At 40.2% G+C, this 14,610-nt stretch overlaps 1 protein-coding gene and 1 pseudogene across 1 annotated transcript in view; one reads left to right on the top strand and one right to left on the bottom strand.

The window, feature by feature from the left end:
- UBE2W (ubiquitin conjugating enzyme E2 W) overlaps positions 1 to 14,610 on the top strand; it is a 59,292-nt gene that overhangs the window by 7,739 nt on the left and 36,943 nt on the right. The window lies entirely within an intron of this gene.
- LOC109383301 (60S ribosomal protein L28 pseudogene) lies at positions 5,438 to 5,852 on the bottom strand (annotated as a pseudogene).

Below are 14,610 nucleotides of genomic sequence, written 5' to 3'. Positions count from 1 at the left end.
CAGCGGGCGGGGAGCCCCGTGCCGCTCGCACCGACGGCCGCCGCAGGCCTCCCCGCCGGACGCAGGGATGCCGTCTCCGGCGCTGTCCCCGGCCTGGCGGAAACAGCTGCGCTCGCCGATGTCGCCCCGGTAGGGGCGGCCCCGCGAGGGGCTGAGTGCGGGGGGAGCCGAGACGGCTGCACGCGAGGGCTGCTGGCGGCGCCTGCCTAGGCCTCCCACGCCGGCAGCGCTCCCTGCTCGGCCCCTCGGCTCGCTCTCCCTCCGACTCCTAATCCTCTGCCACTTGGGTACCTTTCTCTGGCAGCACCGCGCTCTTCCGCGAGCAGCAGCCCGCCGGCTCCCTCTCCCCGAGCCTGCCCTCAGCCCGTCGGCATTACTGCCTCGCGTGCAGGGTCCCCGAGAGCCGAGTCGCCCATCCCCTTAGACCTCCCGGGAGAGCTCGCCCTCAATTTTTTTTTATTTTTTTCCCCCTACGGTGCCCCACCCTTGCAGCCGCGGTCAGACGACAGCCCTTTGCCCTTCTTCCCCTGATCGCTGGTGGAACCTTCGTTCGGCAGAGGGTGCTTTGTGAGCCCGTGTCCTAGCTACCTGACTTGGCCGTGCATGGTTTTCTGGCTTTCCAACTTCAGATCATCGTTGTTTTTTTTCCCCCCACATTCAAGGAGTTGGGTTTTTTGGTTTTTGTTTTTGTTTTTTTTCTGGCAAAGATGGCAACCACAATTGCAATTTTTTAGAGATTGACTCCGCATTATCTATAGCCTGCGTTTAATGTACAGATGAAGGCTACCTGTATCAAAACACGTAGGAAGAGAAGGTAGAACGCTCCCCCGTTGGGAGTGTCAACTGAGCGCTTTTGAGAGTTTTAATGGCTCAAGTAAAGAAAGAGACCACGTTTTTCTTTAAAGGATTTTTTGTGCTTTTGTGTCTAGAAGAATAAGCAAGTCTCCCTGTCCGCCCCCCTCCGATTTTTTTCTCCTTTCAAAGCGATAACGGGTTTTTTTTGTTTGTTTTTAATCTTTCTTTTTGCATCATCTTCCTGTTATGCACATATTTGCTTCACATTTACTTGTGTGCTTTTGGGTTATCCCCTTTCAGCCTGTTTGCCATACAGTATTCTTTTTACCTTTGCTTCTCCCTCTGGACTTTCCTGCAGAATTGAAAAAAATGTATATAACATTCCCAGTTGAAAAAGATGTCAGCGAATTGGTGCAGGGAAAAAACAAGAACAATTTCAGGAAACATTATACTTCACACTAATCTCCCCAGAGACGTTAGAGAAGTTTCGTCATTTGAGGCCAAAAAAGGAACTGTGGAACACTAACTAGTTGAACAGTAGATGGGCTATGTGACCAATTTAAGATTATTTGTGTTAAAAGTAAAACTGTTTGTTTTTAAGACTAAAAAGCTTACTATCCACAATATTTGTGACAAAATTTCACAAAATGATAGGGATAACTAATTAGCTGGTTAGATGTAAGGCTTCCAGTGTCTGGAAAAGGCAGTTTTTTTTTAAAAAAATGAGTCAATGTGGAACTTAATATTGATAATTTTGAATTTTATGTGGTGACTTAAGCAATGGAAAAAAATACTTGCCAGTGTAATACTGCATTTTTCTATACTTGCCAGTGTAATACTGCATTTTTCTATGTCCCAAGTATGACCTTTGTTTTACTGCCTTTTATTTCTTTGTGTCTTCTGATGAGAGGAATGGAAAACTGGTGTTCCCTATTTTAATTAAAGCTAAATCTTTTATTTGTATTTTTAAAACATCTCATACAGAGTTTCTGGTAGTATCTTGAAAAATATTTTAATATAAATAAATCCAGCTTTTTAAACTACAGCATTACTTCCTGTGTGGTTATTCTGTCTTTGGTGAACAGATTTTTTCTCCTGACTATCTTAATAGCAAAGTTGAACTTTTTTTCAGAATAACTAAATTACACATAAAATTGCAACCAAATTAAGACATTTGTTCATTCGCTCATCAGTTATCTTTTTGAGTGCCCACTCTGTCAGGTACTCATCTAGTTGCTTGGGCTAGAGCAGTGAACAAAAGCAGACAAGATTTCTGTCTGCCCTTGTGGATATAATAGTCTAGTTGGGGGAGTCAGATAGGAACAAAATATTTAAGTTAATGGTGTACTATGTTAGAAAGTGATAGTGCTGTGAAGGAAAAGTGTGGAAGGAGGTTAGGAGATGGATATTTTGTGGGTTTCAGTTAGAGTGCTTAGGAGAAGGTGTGCCACTCATGAATGCCTCTCTGACCATGTCTTTACCTAAAAAGTTTCCAGATCTCTTTCTTACCCACACCAGGATATTACTGCTGCTGACGATGTTACTTAAGCTATAAGAGGAACTGTGTTTTTAAAACATACATAGTATACAAATGTAACATAGGATTTGTTTACTTGAGTTGATAAAAATGAAATTAGTCTCTAGGACAGCGGTTCTCAACCTTCCTAATGCCACGGCCCCTTAATACAGTTCCTCATGTTGTGGTGACCCCCAACCATAAAATTATTTTCGTTGCTACTCTATAACTGTAATTTTGCTACTGTTATGAATCATAATGTAAGTATCTTTTTGTTTTCCGATGGTCTTAGGCGACCCCTGTGAAAGGGTCGTTCGACCCCCAAAGGGGTCGCGACCCACAGGTTGAGAACTGCTGCTCTAGGATCAATAACATCAACTGAGGATAGACTTTGAATTTCTCGTTGGAGAGTATATATTTTAAAGTTGAGGTTATAATTGCTTTAGTGTACTCTATCTGTGCCTCCCAACCTTTTTTCAGGTCGTGGTACACGTAGAACGTAATGTCTGAATCGCACGCTGAAGTGGGTGAGGTTGTTGGAGGTTGGAAGCACCTGGCTAAGGCATCTCCGTGTGAACAGTGGGGAATGGAGGATCAGTATTCTAGCGTCCCTGTAATTCTGAGAAACTCTGTTCTATAACACTGCCGGAGTTGATCTTGAATATCCACTTCAAGGCTGTGACTTTCAAACTAATGAGAAGCCTTTGAGATACTCTTTCCCTGTTTTTCTCTCTCCTTTTTTTTCCCTCCTAGAGCAAAGTCACAAATCACCAAGTAAGATTATGGTTAGATTATGTTTTAAGAAACCATTTTTAGAGAATGGTGAACTCATGATGGCATTTAAAATTGGCAGAAGTTAGAGTAAAGAAATAAATCTACATTTAATTTTGATATCCCCAAACTGCAAAAGCATTATTAGAGTGAACTTTTATGTGATTCTAAACATTCTGAAAAGTGTAGCAGTATTGTGGCATTGTGTTTTCACCTAAACCATAAAATTGTATTTTGTGTGTTATATTTCATTCTCATTTTGTATTTAATCTTTTTTCTTTCTCTGATGGCTCATCTCATTCACAAGTATGTATTATGAAATATTTAAATTGGCCTCCTTGATGTATTTTCTGATTTTATAATTTAGCTGTTTCATTCAGACTTCTCTTATGCTGGAAGTTTTTAAGTATACTTGGTATATTTTTATAATTTGACCATCTAGATTTATTTAACATAAGGTATGAACTCTTCTTACATTATGTCTTAAGATCTTAGAAAATGAGTGCATAATAGTTGCTATTTGTCAACTCTAAAAACTGATCTAATTGAGAGAAATGGTCAGTTGAATTACTCTTGTGGATTTTCTGCATTTTCTTCCTCTTGAGTCTTAGACTACTGACTGTTGATATGACTAGATGAAAGGAGATTGAGATTTAGTAATAGAAGATGGATTATGAATGTGTTCTTATTTTCAGAGGACTCAGAAATAAGTTATTTTGGATTAGTCACAACTTTGCATTGCTCTTTACTCAAGTAATTGGCTCTCGTGATTGCGAGGTGGAATATTGGCTCTTACGGACGTTATTATTGTTGTACCATGTTGCCTTGGCAATTAGATTCCATATGACTTTTTGTTGATCTCATTATGAAGGTTCACAGCATAATCAAAAGTTTAAAAATAGATTGTCATCTTGGATCCTGAGGCTTACTGAGCACTAGGAACTAGTGGGGGTATAGCTAGAATTACAGTATTTGAGAAGATTGGATACTCTGGTTAGGAATAGGGCTGTCAGGGAGTTATTGGAGCAAGTGCCAAGGGAACAGGAACAGGAACAGGATACAGTAGAGTTGAGGTGTTCTGTGTGAGTGATAAACAGAAGTAGATATAGCTTCATATGTGGGTGAATGAAAGTGAACGGGTAAAGCTAGGGCAGTCATCTTTTCTTAATCCTCAAAGCATTCATTGTACTGTTTTCTTTTGCTATTAATCACTTACTGCTTTATGAGATGCCTTCTGTTTTTCTCCCAAAGTGTGTGTTTGGGTCTTTTATTTAGCTCTTGCATTCCCCTGGGCCATAGATCCCATGAAAATAGGAAAAATGCTTTGTCCCTGTCCCTTAAATGTGCATATATTGCCTACAGTAAGTGTGCATCACTTGATGCTTCAAAAAGCATTCCTAAATAGCAAATTCTGCATCGGTTTCATTCTAGTCTGAAATGAAGCAATTCTATAATAGTAAGTTTGAATACCTGTACATTCATATTCATTTATATTCCCCCCAGTTGGCTTATTTTCTTAATTTAAGTGTTTGCCATAACTTTAGTTTTTCAGTGTATTTTCATATTCTTTTTCTCTGAATTCTTATCCCAACCTTGTAAAATGGAAACTCAGATAATCCTATTTCATTGTAATAGAGACAGAGTGACTTTTGGTAAGTAATCACTTATTTGGAAAGTGACTTATCCAAAACTACATAGCAACTCAGTGAAGCTGCGCTTAGAATTAGAAGCCAAGCTGTGAAATCCACTGCTAGTGTGAGATTGTAGGTAATGCACACATTAACAAGTTCGGCATCAGAAATCATTGGGACGATTCGCTAACTTCTTAGTCAAGCACTAAAATAATACAGCTCCTATAACTAAGAAACCGAAAGGAAAATATTCCTTATACTATAATATAGTTACTTAGTAGTTGACTTTTAAGAAGAGGTTCTTTATGTGTATATTCAGGCAGTGAGTAAAATTATTATGGGAAATCTTTACTGTTCAAAGATAATATTTATTAGCAAGGAGAATTTTAAAAGTAGCAGTGATCTGGCATTTTCCTGAAAATATACTTCTGCGTAGTATTTATCTAAATTGAGCATTTGTTAGGTGAACTTTATTTCATTTTTGTATCATTGCTGTCTGCTTTATTATTAATTTTATCTACAAAATACTTGTTCATATTTGTCAGGTGTTTTAAAATTTTCCTCCTTCGATAGCCCTTATTTGTGAATGCAGTTTTTGGATCACCAACAAATGATGCATGCCTTTGAATTATTTTATTCTGAGAAAAACTCTAATCTTTTTTTTTTTTTTTTGAGGAAGTCGGCTGACGCTTTATGTTTCATTGCTTTGGGGTCTGGGGGGTGCTCAGGAGCTCTGGGTGGGGCGAGCCCGCTTCCTCTACAGCATCTTGGACTCCTGGCTGCACAGATGTCGCTGGTTCTGCGGATGGCCGCCACGCGCGAGCCCGGGCGCTACTTGTTCTTGTGGATAATGTGCCGGATGCCGCTGAGGGTGGCCCCGGGGTTCTTGTTGATGGTGGTCCGCACGTAGGAGGTGGCCAGCTTTCGCTGGCCAGATCTCCGCTTCATGACGACCACCACCCCTTTGCCGTGGCCCTTGCTTGGCTCCACGCCCACCGTCTTGCGGTGAATCAGCCCATTGCCGCGGAAGGAGTTGTGGGCTTCAGATTGTTGGGCTCGGTGCTGTGCGTCCGCTTGTTCCTTTTGCTTAGAAAGCTGGAGCGGTTATGCGTGACCATCTCTTGCAGATGCGCGGACATGGAGACATGTTGTTGCAGCAGCCGGAGACGAAAAGAGCGAAAAACTCCAGTCTTATTCAGTTGCTTTTTAAAACTTAGGGGAAAAAAGCACAGGATCTGGAATCAAAAGACTTTTGGATTCAGGTTCTGTTTCACTACTTAACAGCTGTGTTGTCCAAAAATCAGTGTGTAGTGTAGTGGTTAAGACAAAAGGAGATTGACAGAGGTAAACATGTATAAAACTGCTATTTTGATTTCCCTTCCTCAAACCTTTGCTTTCTGAGTATTCTCCATGTTGTTATATAGCGACTTCATTTTTCATTTGTTCAGAGACCCTGATTTCATTCTACTCCTTAGCCAAACCATCGGCAAATTCCATCCGGCTCTCCCTTCAAAATATGTCCAGAGTCTAACTCGGTCCTCTCTTCTGAATTCCTCCCTGATGTAAATCATCGATCATCACCCTTCATCCGATGACATCAACAGCTTCGTAACTGGTGTCCCTGCCTCTGCCCTCATTCTCGGACTATCTTTTCTCAATCCATTATTTAGACTCTTCAAACCAGAAGTCAGATGTGAGGTCACTCACATCCCTTCTGTGGCCTCCCTGTTTTGCTCAGAATATAATCCCAAGTCCCTGTTGTAGCCTAGAAAGCCTCACATCGTCTGTCTTTCTGTCACTCCCCGTCCCTTTCTCTATAGCCTCGTTGGCCTCCTTGCTATTGGGTTGTCTGAAAAGTCATGACGCATTTTTGCAACAAAAAAAAACTATGTCATGACTTTTCTGACAACCCAATATTTCTGCCTTTTTACTTTATTACTTCTACTTGGAGTGGTTTGCAGATATCTTCCCCTAGTCTGTGAGCTGTGTGTTTGCACATTCTTGATGGTGTGCTTTGAAGCACAAAATTATTTAATTTTGGTGTTCAGTTTACCTATTTTCTTTTCTCATTTGTGCTTTTGGTGTCATATCTAAGAAATCGTTACCTAATCCAAGGTCATGAAGATTTACACTTACATTACACCTGTGTTTTCTTCTAAGAGTATTATGGTTTTAGCTCTTACATTTTAGGTCTTTCATTCGTTTTGAATTAACTTTTGTATGTGATATAAGGAATATTTTGTTTTATAGCATTAACATGGCAGCTTGTTTTTTTTCTGAAGTTGCATAGGTCTAAACTGAGAGTCCATTGGGTTTGATAGTGTCCTCCTGAATTCAGGTTAGAGGTGAATGGAGTTAGCTGTTTTTCGGATGAGAATTTTTATTGCAGCTCTACTACTACAAAATGTGATTGTAACCCTAATAAGCTGTTCCTGAGAATACTTGTGTATTTATGTATTGACTTTTATTGTAGTTAAAGTAGGCAGACCAACTTTAAGTTTTGGACTTAACCAAAACTTTGAGCCATAGGGCATTGTTGAGGTCATGTAGTCCAACCAGCTTACCTTTTCTTTAAATCATTGCTGCACTTTGTGATTAGGTAGTTAATATAATTTGTTTACTTTTTTACCACATGATAGGAAGATTGAGTAAATTGATTATATAGATTTTTTTTTTAGTATATAGATTTTGATGTTAGAAAAGTGTTACGTTCTTAGGAAAATTAATTTAAGTAAGCTAGTGGAGAACATTACATAGCTGGGCATATTGGTGCCATCTTTGCTGTCTGTTGTGTAGCAGAAACCTCATAGAATTCATTCTTCACAGCAATTATTTTGAACTACCTTGACTTAATACTTCTACAGGCCATCCTCATTATTCATGGATTCTGTATTTGTGAATGTGAATCTGCCTACTCAGTAAAATTTATTTCTAACCCTAAAAATTAATATGTGTGATGCTTTTGTGTTGATTTGCACAGCAGATTAGTGAAAAGCAAAAAATTTGAGTTGCTGGATGCTCATGGTCCCAGCTGATGTCATACAAGGCAATGCCCTACCTTGTTTCAACTGTCATACTGTAGACAAGTGTCCTTTTCTCAGTCTGATTGGTGCCACTCTTTTGCATTTCTGTTTCTTCAGTAATTTCACTGTTTAAAATGGCGCCCAAGGGCCGGCCGAGTGGCTCAGTTGGTTAAGAGCTTGCTCAAGAGTTTGAGCTTTGAGCAACAGCGGTTTGATTCCTGGCCCGAGCTGAGCAGCTGCTGAGCTGCCAACAGGTGGCAGGATGGCTCAGCTTAAAAAAGAAAAAAATGACGCCCAAATGGAGTCCTGAAGTGCAGTCTAGTGTTTCTAATTGCAAGAAGACTGATGTGCCTTATGTAGGACAACATGTGTTAGATAACCTTTGTTCAGGCATGTGCTGTTGGCCTCGGGTTCAGTGTTAATGAATCAGCGGTCTGCATTGAGGAGTCTAGGCAGCAGCACAGAGAAGCCAAGATTATTGTTGATTGAGTGTGAGTAGGATTGCAGGAATCGAACCCTGTATTTCCCCTAGAAACAGTGGTTCAGTGTTTGCTGTGACTATGGAGCATGACGTGTGAATATTGAGAATTGACTGCATTTTGATGTAAATAGCAGCCCACCTTTGATTTGAAATGTATTGAAGCCAGGTTAAAACTGGCACAGTGTCATGTTGCTGATACATTCAGGTTCCTTGTTTGGCTTTTCCCATTTCTTGGAATAGGGCAGTACCTACCCCAGTTTTTTTCTTGACTTACCTGCATAATTCAAGTTAGTGATTCTCAATGTTGGCATATTGCAGTCATCTGGGAAACTTTAAAAAACAAAACTATCCCCAGAGATTGATCTAGTTGGTCTGGCATGCATCTAAGGTACAGTCCGAGGTGAGAGCTAGCACATCTTCAACACAGTGATGGAACTGAGGTGTGCAAATGATGTTAGTTGGTTAAGATGTAGTACATCTCCTTGGACCAGATTTAGACTTTAGGAGATGGTAGACATATCAAAGTTGAGACATCTGGAGAGATCTTTAAGAACCAAATTTGAGACTAAAAATGTGTATATATGTTCCAGGCTGTCTGTCTACATAATTACATTTCTATCAAGCACACCCGTTTTATTGTACACATGTTGACTGTCTTGTTAGTCTTAGTGAGATCTCTTGTTTGGTGGCTGTTTTACCCAAGGAAACAAAGCATCTGCCATGAGAGTTTTTTGTGGAGGATGATTAGTGAATGAAGTACGTTAAGATAGGCTGCTGAGTGGGCCTCTGGGTTCAGTTATGAGCTGATTCTTCTATGCCAGCTGTGTACCTAGACAACTTTTATATTATGAATCTTTGGAGTTGAATGTGAATAATTACAATCTCAGATTTTTGTTGTTGTTGTAACTAATCTTAGGATCCCTGTATGAAAATATGAACAGCCCGGGCCGGCCGAGTGGCGCGATGGTTAAGAACTGGCTTGGGACGCCAGAGAGCCCTGGTTCGGATCCCACATATGAGGGCCAGTGACACTGCCCTCCACAGCTAAGATGCTGAACAACAGCTCAACCTGGAGCTGGGCTGCTGTGAGTCGCCGGCGACGGCATAGGCTGCAGCCCCTGTGGCAGTGGGTTGCCATGGGCTACCGTGTGTAGCCAGCAGCCAGCGTGAGCGGCCAGCAGCCAGCGTGAGCGGCCAGCAGCCGCAGTGAGCGGCCGTCCAGAAACCGGCGACTGATCTGCCTCGCCCGGGAAGAGCGCGATGATGGTGCCAACTTGGGCCAGTGAAGCAACATCCTCCACAACTAGACTGAAGAACAAAATAACAGCAACTTGTCTGTTCCCTTTCCCCCAATTCCCCAGTACTGTTCCCTTCCCCCCAATACCCCAATAAAAAAAAAAAAAGAAAAAAAAAAGAAAATATGAACAGCCCTTGTTTTTAGTCTGTTGACCCTTCGTTAGAGCTCTTGTTGCTAGCCCTTGCAGCTCCCCTTTCTAAGGCCTATGGTGAACTTCTTTTCAGGCCATTAAAATCCCTGCGAGTTAGGTGTTTACAATTCTGGGTCGTGGGTCTATCTTCCCTTGTCCTCGTCCTTAGGTTGAAGTGGACATTACTGCACATGTGTACATTCTGTCAGTATCCTTTACTTGCTGGGAATACTTAGCAACACTTTCTGTCGCTTTATATATTGAAATTCCGTTTTGAATTCTGCCTAGTTTTGACAGCTCCCCTTTTCATTGTTTCTGGGATTTTTTTTTTTTTAACTTACCTAGCAGGTTATTTAGTTAGCCCTTCCACTCTTTGTACTATCTTTCTGAATTCATATTACTCAAAATCTGCTTTAGTTCTTTAAAGCTTTATACCTGAGATATGAATCCACCCAACTTAGCCTCAGCCTTCACAGCTGTACACACTTTTTCTTACCTCGTGTGCCCTCATTGCGCGCTTTACTTCTTCCGTAGGATTTTTCATTTCTGCTTTGCACTTACTACAAAGGTACTTTGCCTTTTAGATTTTAACTCACTGAAGGCAGTGCTCTGCTGGTAGTAAGTACTCAAGTGTTTTTTTGAGTAAATAAATAGAGACTCAAGTAAAACTTTTTTTCAGACTAGGTCAGAAATGATATAAAAACATTGCTTCCTTGGCCTGTCTGCATTCCTTTGATGTGTTTTGCTTCAGCTTCTGTCCTGACTTAAAGAAACTAAAGAATTGAGTTGAATAGGAAAAAGCACATAGTATTTTTAAATCAGTGTAAATTTCCTGTTAAGTATGTGCTTCTCTTTCAACCACATTAATATTTGGTTGGTGATTCTTTCACTTTGTAGATAATGCTTCAATGAAAGTCTTTTTTTTTTTTCTTTTTCTTTTCTGATGGTAGGTTTTTTCCTTTAAGCTTTCCACCTACAGCCCTTATACTGACAGCAAACAATCTTAGGTCTTGCTTCATTGATACTAAAATTAAGTGATTGTTTTCTTCCTAAACACAAAAATGTTGTGTCTCAGGATACTTCTCCTCATTCTTGGTATTGTATTCCTTTTCCAATTGTTTTCTTCTTAAGATGTGTCTTAGAGTAGATCTGTCTGTGTGTTTGTGTGTTTGTGGGAAGAGGAGGTATGAGGTTGTGTGGGATGGTGGTGTTTTGTTATAGAAAGTTGGTGATTGGTTCTTTCAGGTGTTGCAAAGGATGGAACGTCTGTTGATGTCAGTGAAATGCAGACTGGCTTCTGATAAGCCTTTTTACCCTTAAACACAGTTGCAGCTTTTAGATAAAGAAGATGTGGTACTACATATATTCAATGGAATATTACTCGGCCGTAAAAAATAATCAATATTAGAAAATTTGCATACTAGAATTTCTAATATTAGAATATTAGAAATTTTGCCATTTGTGACAACATGGATGGACCTAGAGGGTATTATATTAAGTGAAATAAGTCAGATTGAGAAAGACAAATGATTTCATTTGTATATGGTGTCTAAAAAACAAAATAAATGAATAAATAAAACAAACTCAGATATAGATAACAAATTGATGGTTGCTAAATGGGAGGGAGGGTTAGGAGGATGGGTGAAAAGGGGGATGGGATTAAGAAGTACAAATGGTAAGATATAAAAACAGTCACGAGGATGTACAGTACAGCACAGGGAATATAGTCAATAATATTGTAATAACTATGTATGGTGTCAGACGGGTACTAGACGTATCAGGGCGATCACCTCGTAAGTTATATAAGTGTCTAATCACTATGTTGTACACCTGAAACTAATATAATATTGTATGTCAACTGTAATTGGAAATTAAAAAAAAAATTTTAAATGATAGCCGTTAGCCTGATTTGCATATCTTTGTAGGTAGTCTATGTTTTCTCTCTGGTTTTAGAATTAGCACTGTTTTAGTTGGTGTTCTGAACTTTCACAGTGATGTATTTAAGTTTAGAATTAGTTTTATTTATGCTTTTTGGAATTCATTGGGCTTTTGGACCTGAAGATTGCTGTCCAACAAGAAATTCTGGGAAATTCTCAGGCATTATCTCTTTAAATGTTGCCTCTCTATTACATCCTAGATAAATTCTTCAGATCATTTTCCTAGGTACTAATTTGCTCTTCATCTGTGTTTAATCTGCTTAATTCATCATTGAGTTTGTAAAAAAGTATTATTTAGATATAATTTATATACTATAAAATTCACCCTTAGAGTGTAAATCAGGTGTGCAACCATCCCCATAATCCAATATAGAATATTTTCATCATCCCCAAAAGAAACCTTGTGCCCGTCAGCACGCATTCTCCATCACTCTACTCCCTATTCTTCTCTCCCCCTGGCAGACACTTTCTGTATCTGTGGGTTTGCCCGTTCTGGGCATGTCATAGAAATGGCATCATATTATGTGTGGGCCTTTGTGACTGGCTTCTTTCCCTTAGCATCATGTTTTTGGGGTTCATCCACGTTGCAGCATGGATAAGTGCTTCACCCTTTTTAATGGCCAAATAACATTCCATTTTATAGACAAAACACATCTTGTTTACCCATTCATCGGGTAGTAGACACTTGGGATGCTTCCATGTTTCGGCGGTTAGGTACAATGGTGCTGTGAACACTGGTGTGCATGCTTTCATGGGGACATGTTTTCATCATCCATTGAGCCTTTATTTTTTAATTACACAAGAAATACACTTCTACTTTCTTGTTGTAAAAAAGCCATAATATAAAAGTATATAGTGCAAATAGGAGTGTCCTCTTTCTCCATTTCTACTGCTGGGAGAAAACTATGTAAAATAGCTGGATGTGCTTCCTTTTGGTCTCTTTTGTAAGCTTTTATATAATGCTTGCATAAATAAATCTCTTAACATAAAGGGATTGTGTGTATTTTTAAGACTTGCTTTTTCTTTTTTCAGTATGTTTTGGAGTTCTTTTGTTGTTAGTACACATAGATCCACATAGTTCTTTTTTTTTTCTTTCCTACACTGATTGAATATTTTTTTGTTTTTAAGATTTTTATTGGGGAATTGGGGGAATGTGAACAGCGGTGGGGAATTGGGGGAAGGGGAACAGACAAGTTGCTGTTGTTTTGTTCTTCAGTCTTGTTGTGGAGGACGTTGCTTCACTGGCCCTCATATGTGGGATCCGAACCGGGGCCCTCTGGCGTCCCAAGCCAGTTCTTAACCATCGCGCCACTCGGCCAGCCCCACATAATTCTTAATAGTTGCAATAGTCTTATTTTCATATGCCATAATTTGTATAACTTACCTGTTGATAGACATATATTGTTTCTGGATTTTTCTCTTATAAACAGTGAATCAGTCAACATCTTTATTAATTTTTTAAAAACATTTACTGAGGCAAATAACATTATGCACCACGCAGTTTTGAATGCTGTGAACACAAAGATAGACCATAATCTCTGCCTGGAGTTCCTCATAGTTATAAAAGCACTACAAGAACATAAAGTAAATTAATTGGGGACGTGGTGCTTTTCCAGCTCAGGAAGATAGATTTTTATCACATCAAGTGTTGCATGCTATTGTCTTCTGTGTAATTTCTCATTTGGTCCTTATTAAATTTTTATGTATCTTTCTAGATCCTGAAAAGTGGAATTGTTGCCTCAAAGCATAGAACTCGTATCCCTGCAGGATTTCTGTTTGCTTCTGTTGGTTGCCTGGGGCAATGCTTCATGGACCACTTTTGATTAAATTCTTGCCTGAGGTTTCTCAGGTTGCAGTTCAGACTGCAAACCCATGTAGGTGTCCGCTTGAGGTTATGACATTTCATGGAAGAATTTTTTCCCCCTCTGCCTATTGCTAAGTTCAAAATAGGCACGTTTCACTATGGTCCCCTTCGGCATGCTTTGCCTTGTTCACTCTGACGCTGAGGTCATAGTTTTGTGTAGGTCTTTTAGAGCCCTTGTTTTTGGGTCTTGACCCCCTTTGGTTTGGTAGATGGCCCCAAGGTGAAATTTCACAGTTCCTGAATTCACTTTGTCTTTGTTTTCTATAGAATTACTTAGGGTATCTACTCTGCCGTTGTGCTGCAAGTGAAATCCTGTCTAGTTTTTGAAACCCTCTTCCTTTGGCTTTCCGAATGCCGCAGTCCTGGTTGTCTCCTTTGTGACCACTCTCTCCTTTTGGGCACTACTGTACCCTGAAAGCACGTAGAAGTTATTTACATACTTGTGTCTCTCTTTAGATCATGGGCTCTTGAAAAACAGAATCATTTAGTCTTGTCACTTTTTGCATCCCAGTCTGATTTTTTTTTTTTAATTTTATTGGGGAATTGGGGGAGGGGAACAGACAAGTTGCTCTTCTTTTGTTCTTCAGTCTAGTTGTGGAGGACGTCGCTTCACTGGCCCATGTTGGTATTGTGACCATTGCGCTCTTCCCGGGTGAGGCAGATTGGTCGCTGGCCTCTGGACGGCCACTCACGGCGGCTCATGGTAACTCACACTGGCTGCCAGCCACTCATGCTGGCTGCCAGCCACTCACGGTAGCTTACAACAGCCCACTGCAGCCCCACTGCAGCCTACGCCGTTGCCTCATGGCAGCCCAGTTCCAGGTGGAGCTGTTGTTCACCATCTTAGCTGTAGAGGGTACAGCGTCACTCTCCCTCATGTGGGATCTGAACCGGGGCCCTGCTGTTCAGAGCTGGCATCCCAAGCCAACTCCTAACCAACATGCCACTCGGCCGGCCCCCAGTCTGATTTTTGAAGATGTTAGTTTAAAATAAGAATGAATACCTCCATTTGTTGAAGGCTTTCCATTTCCTAAAAGGGGAAAAAGTTTCAATAAGTAACTGTTAGGCATTAAGATCTGTAGAAGTGTACTTAGAATTCAGAAGGAAAAAAAAATGTTTTCTAATATGCATGCATCAAATTTTAAAATAAAATTGCATTGCCTGG

Source organism: Hipposideros armiger, unplaced genomic scaffold (assembly GCF_001890085.2).
Source record: "Hipposideros armiger isolate ML-2016 unplaced genomic scaffold, ASM189008v1 scaffold_80, whole genome shotgun sequence".
In the NCBI taxonomy this organism is placed as follows: Eukaryota; Metazoa; Chordata; class Mammalia; order Chiroptera; family Hipposideridae; genus Hipposideros; species Hipposideros armiger.
Note: the sequence above shows the minus strand (reverse complement) of the source record. Positions and strands in the feature narration are given on the sequence as shown.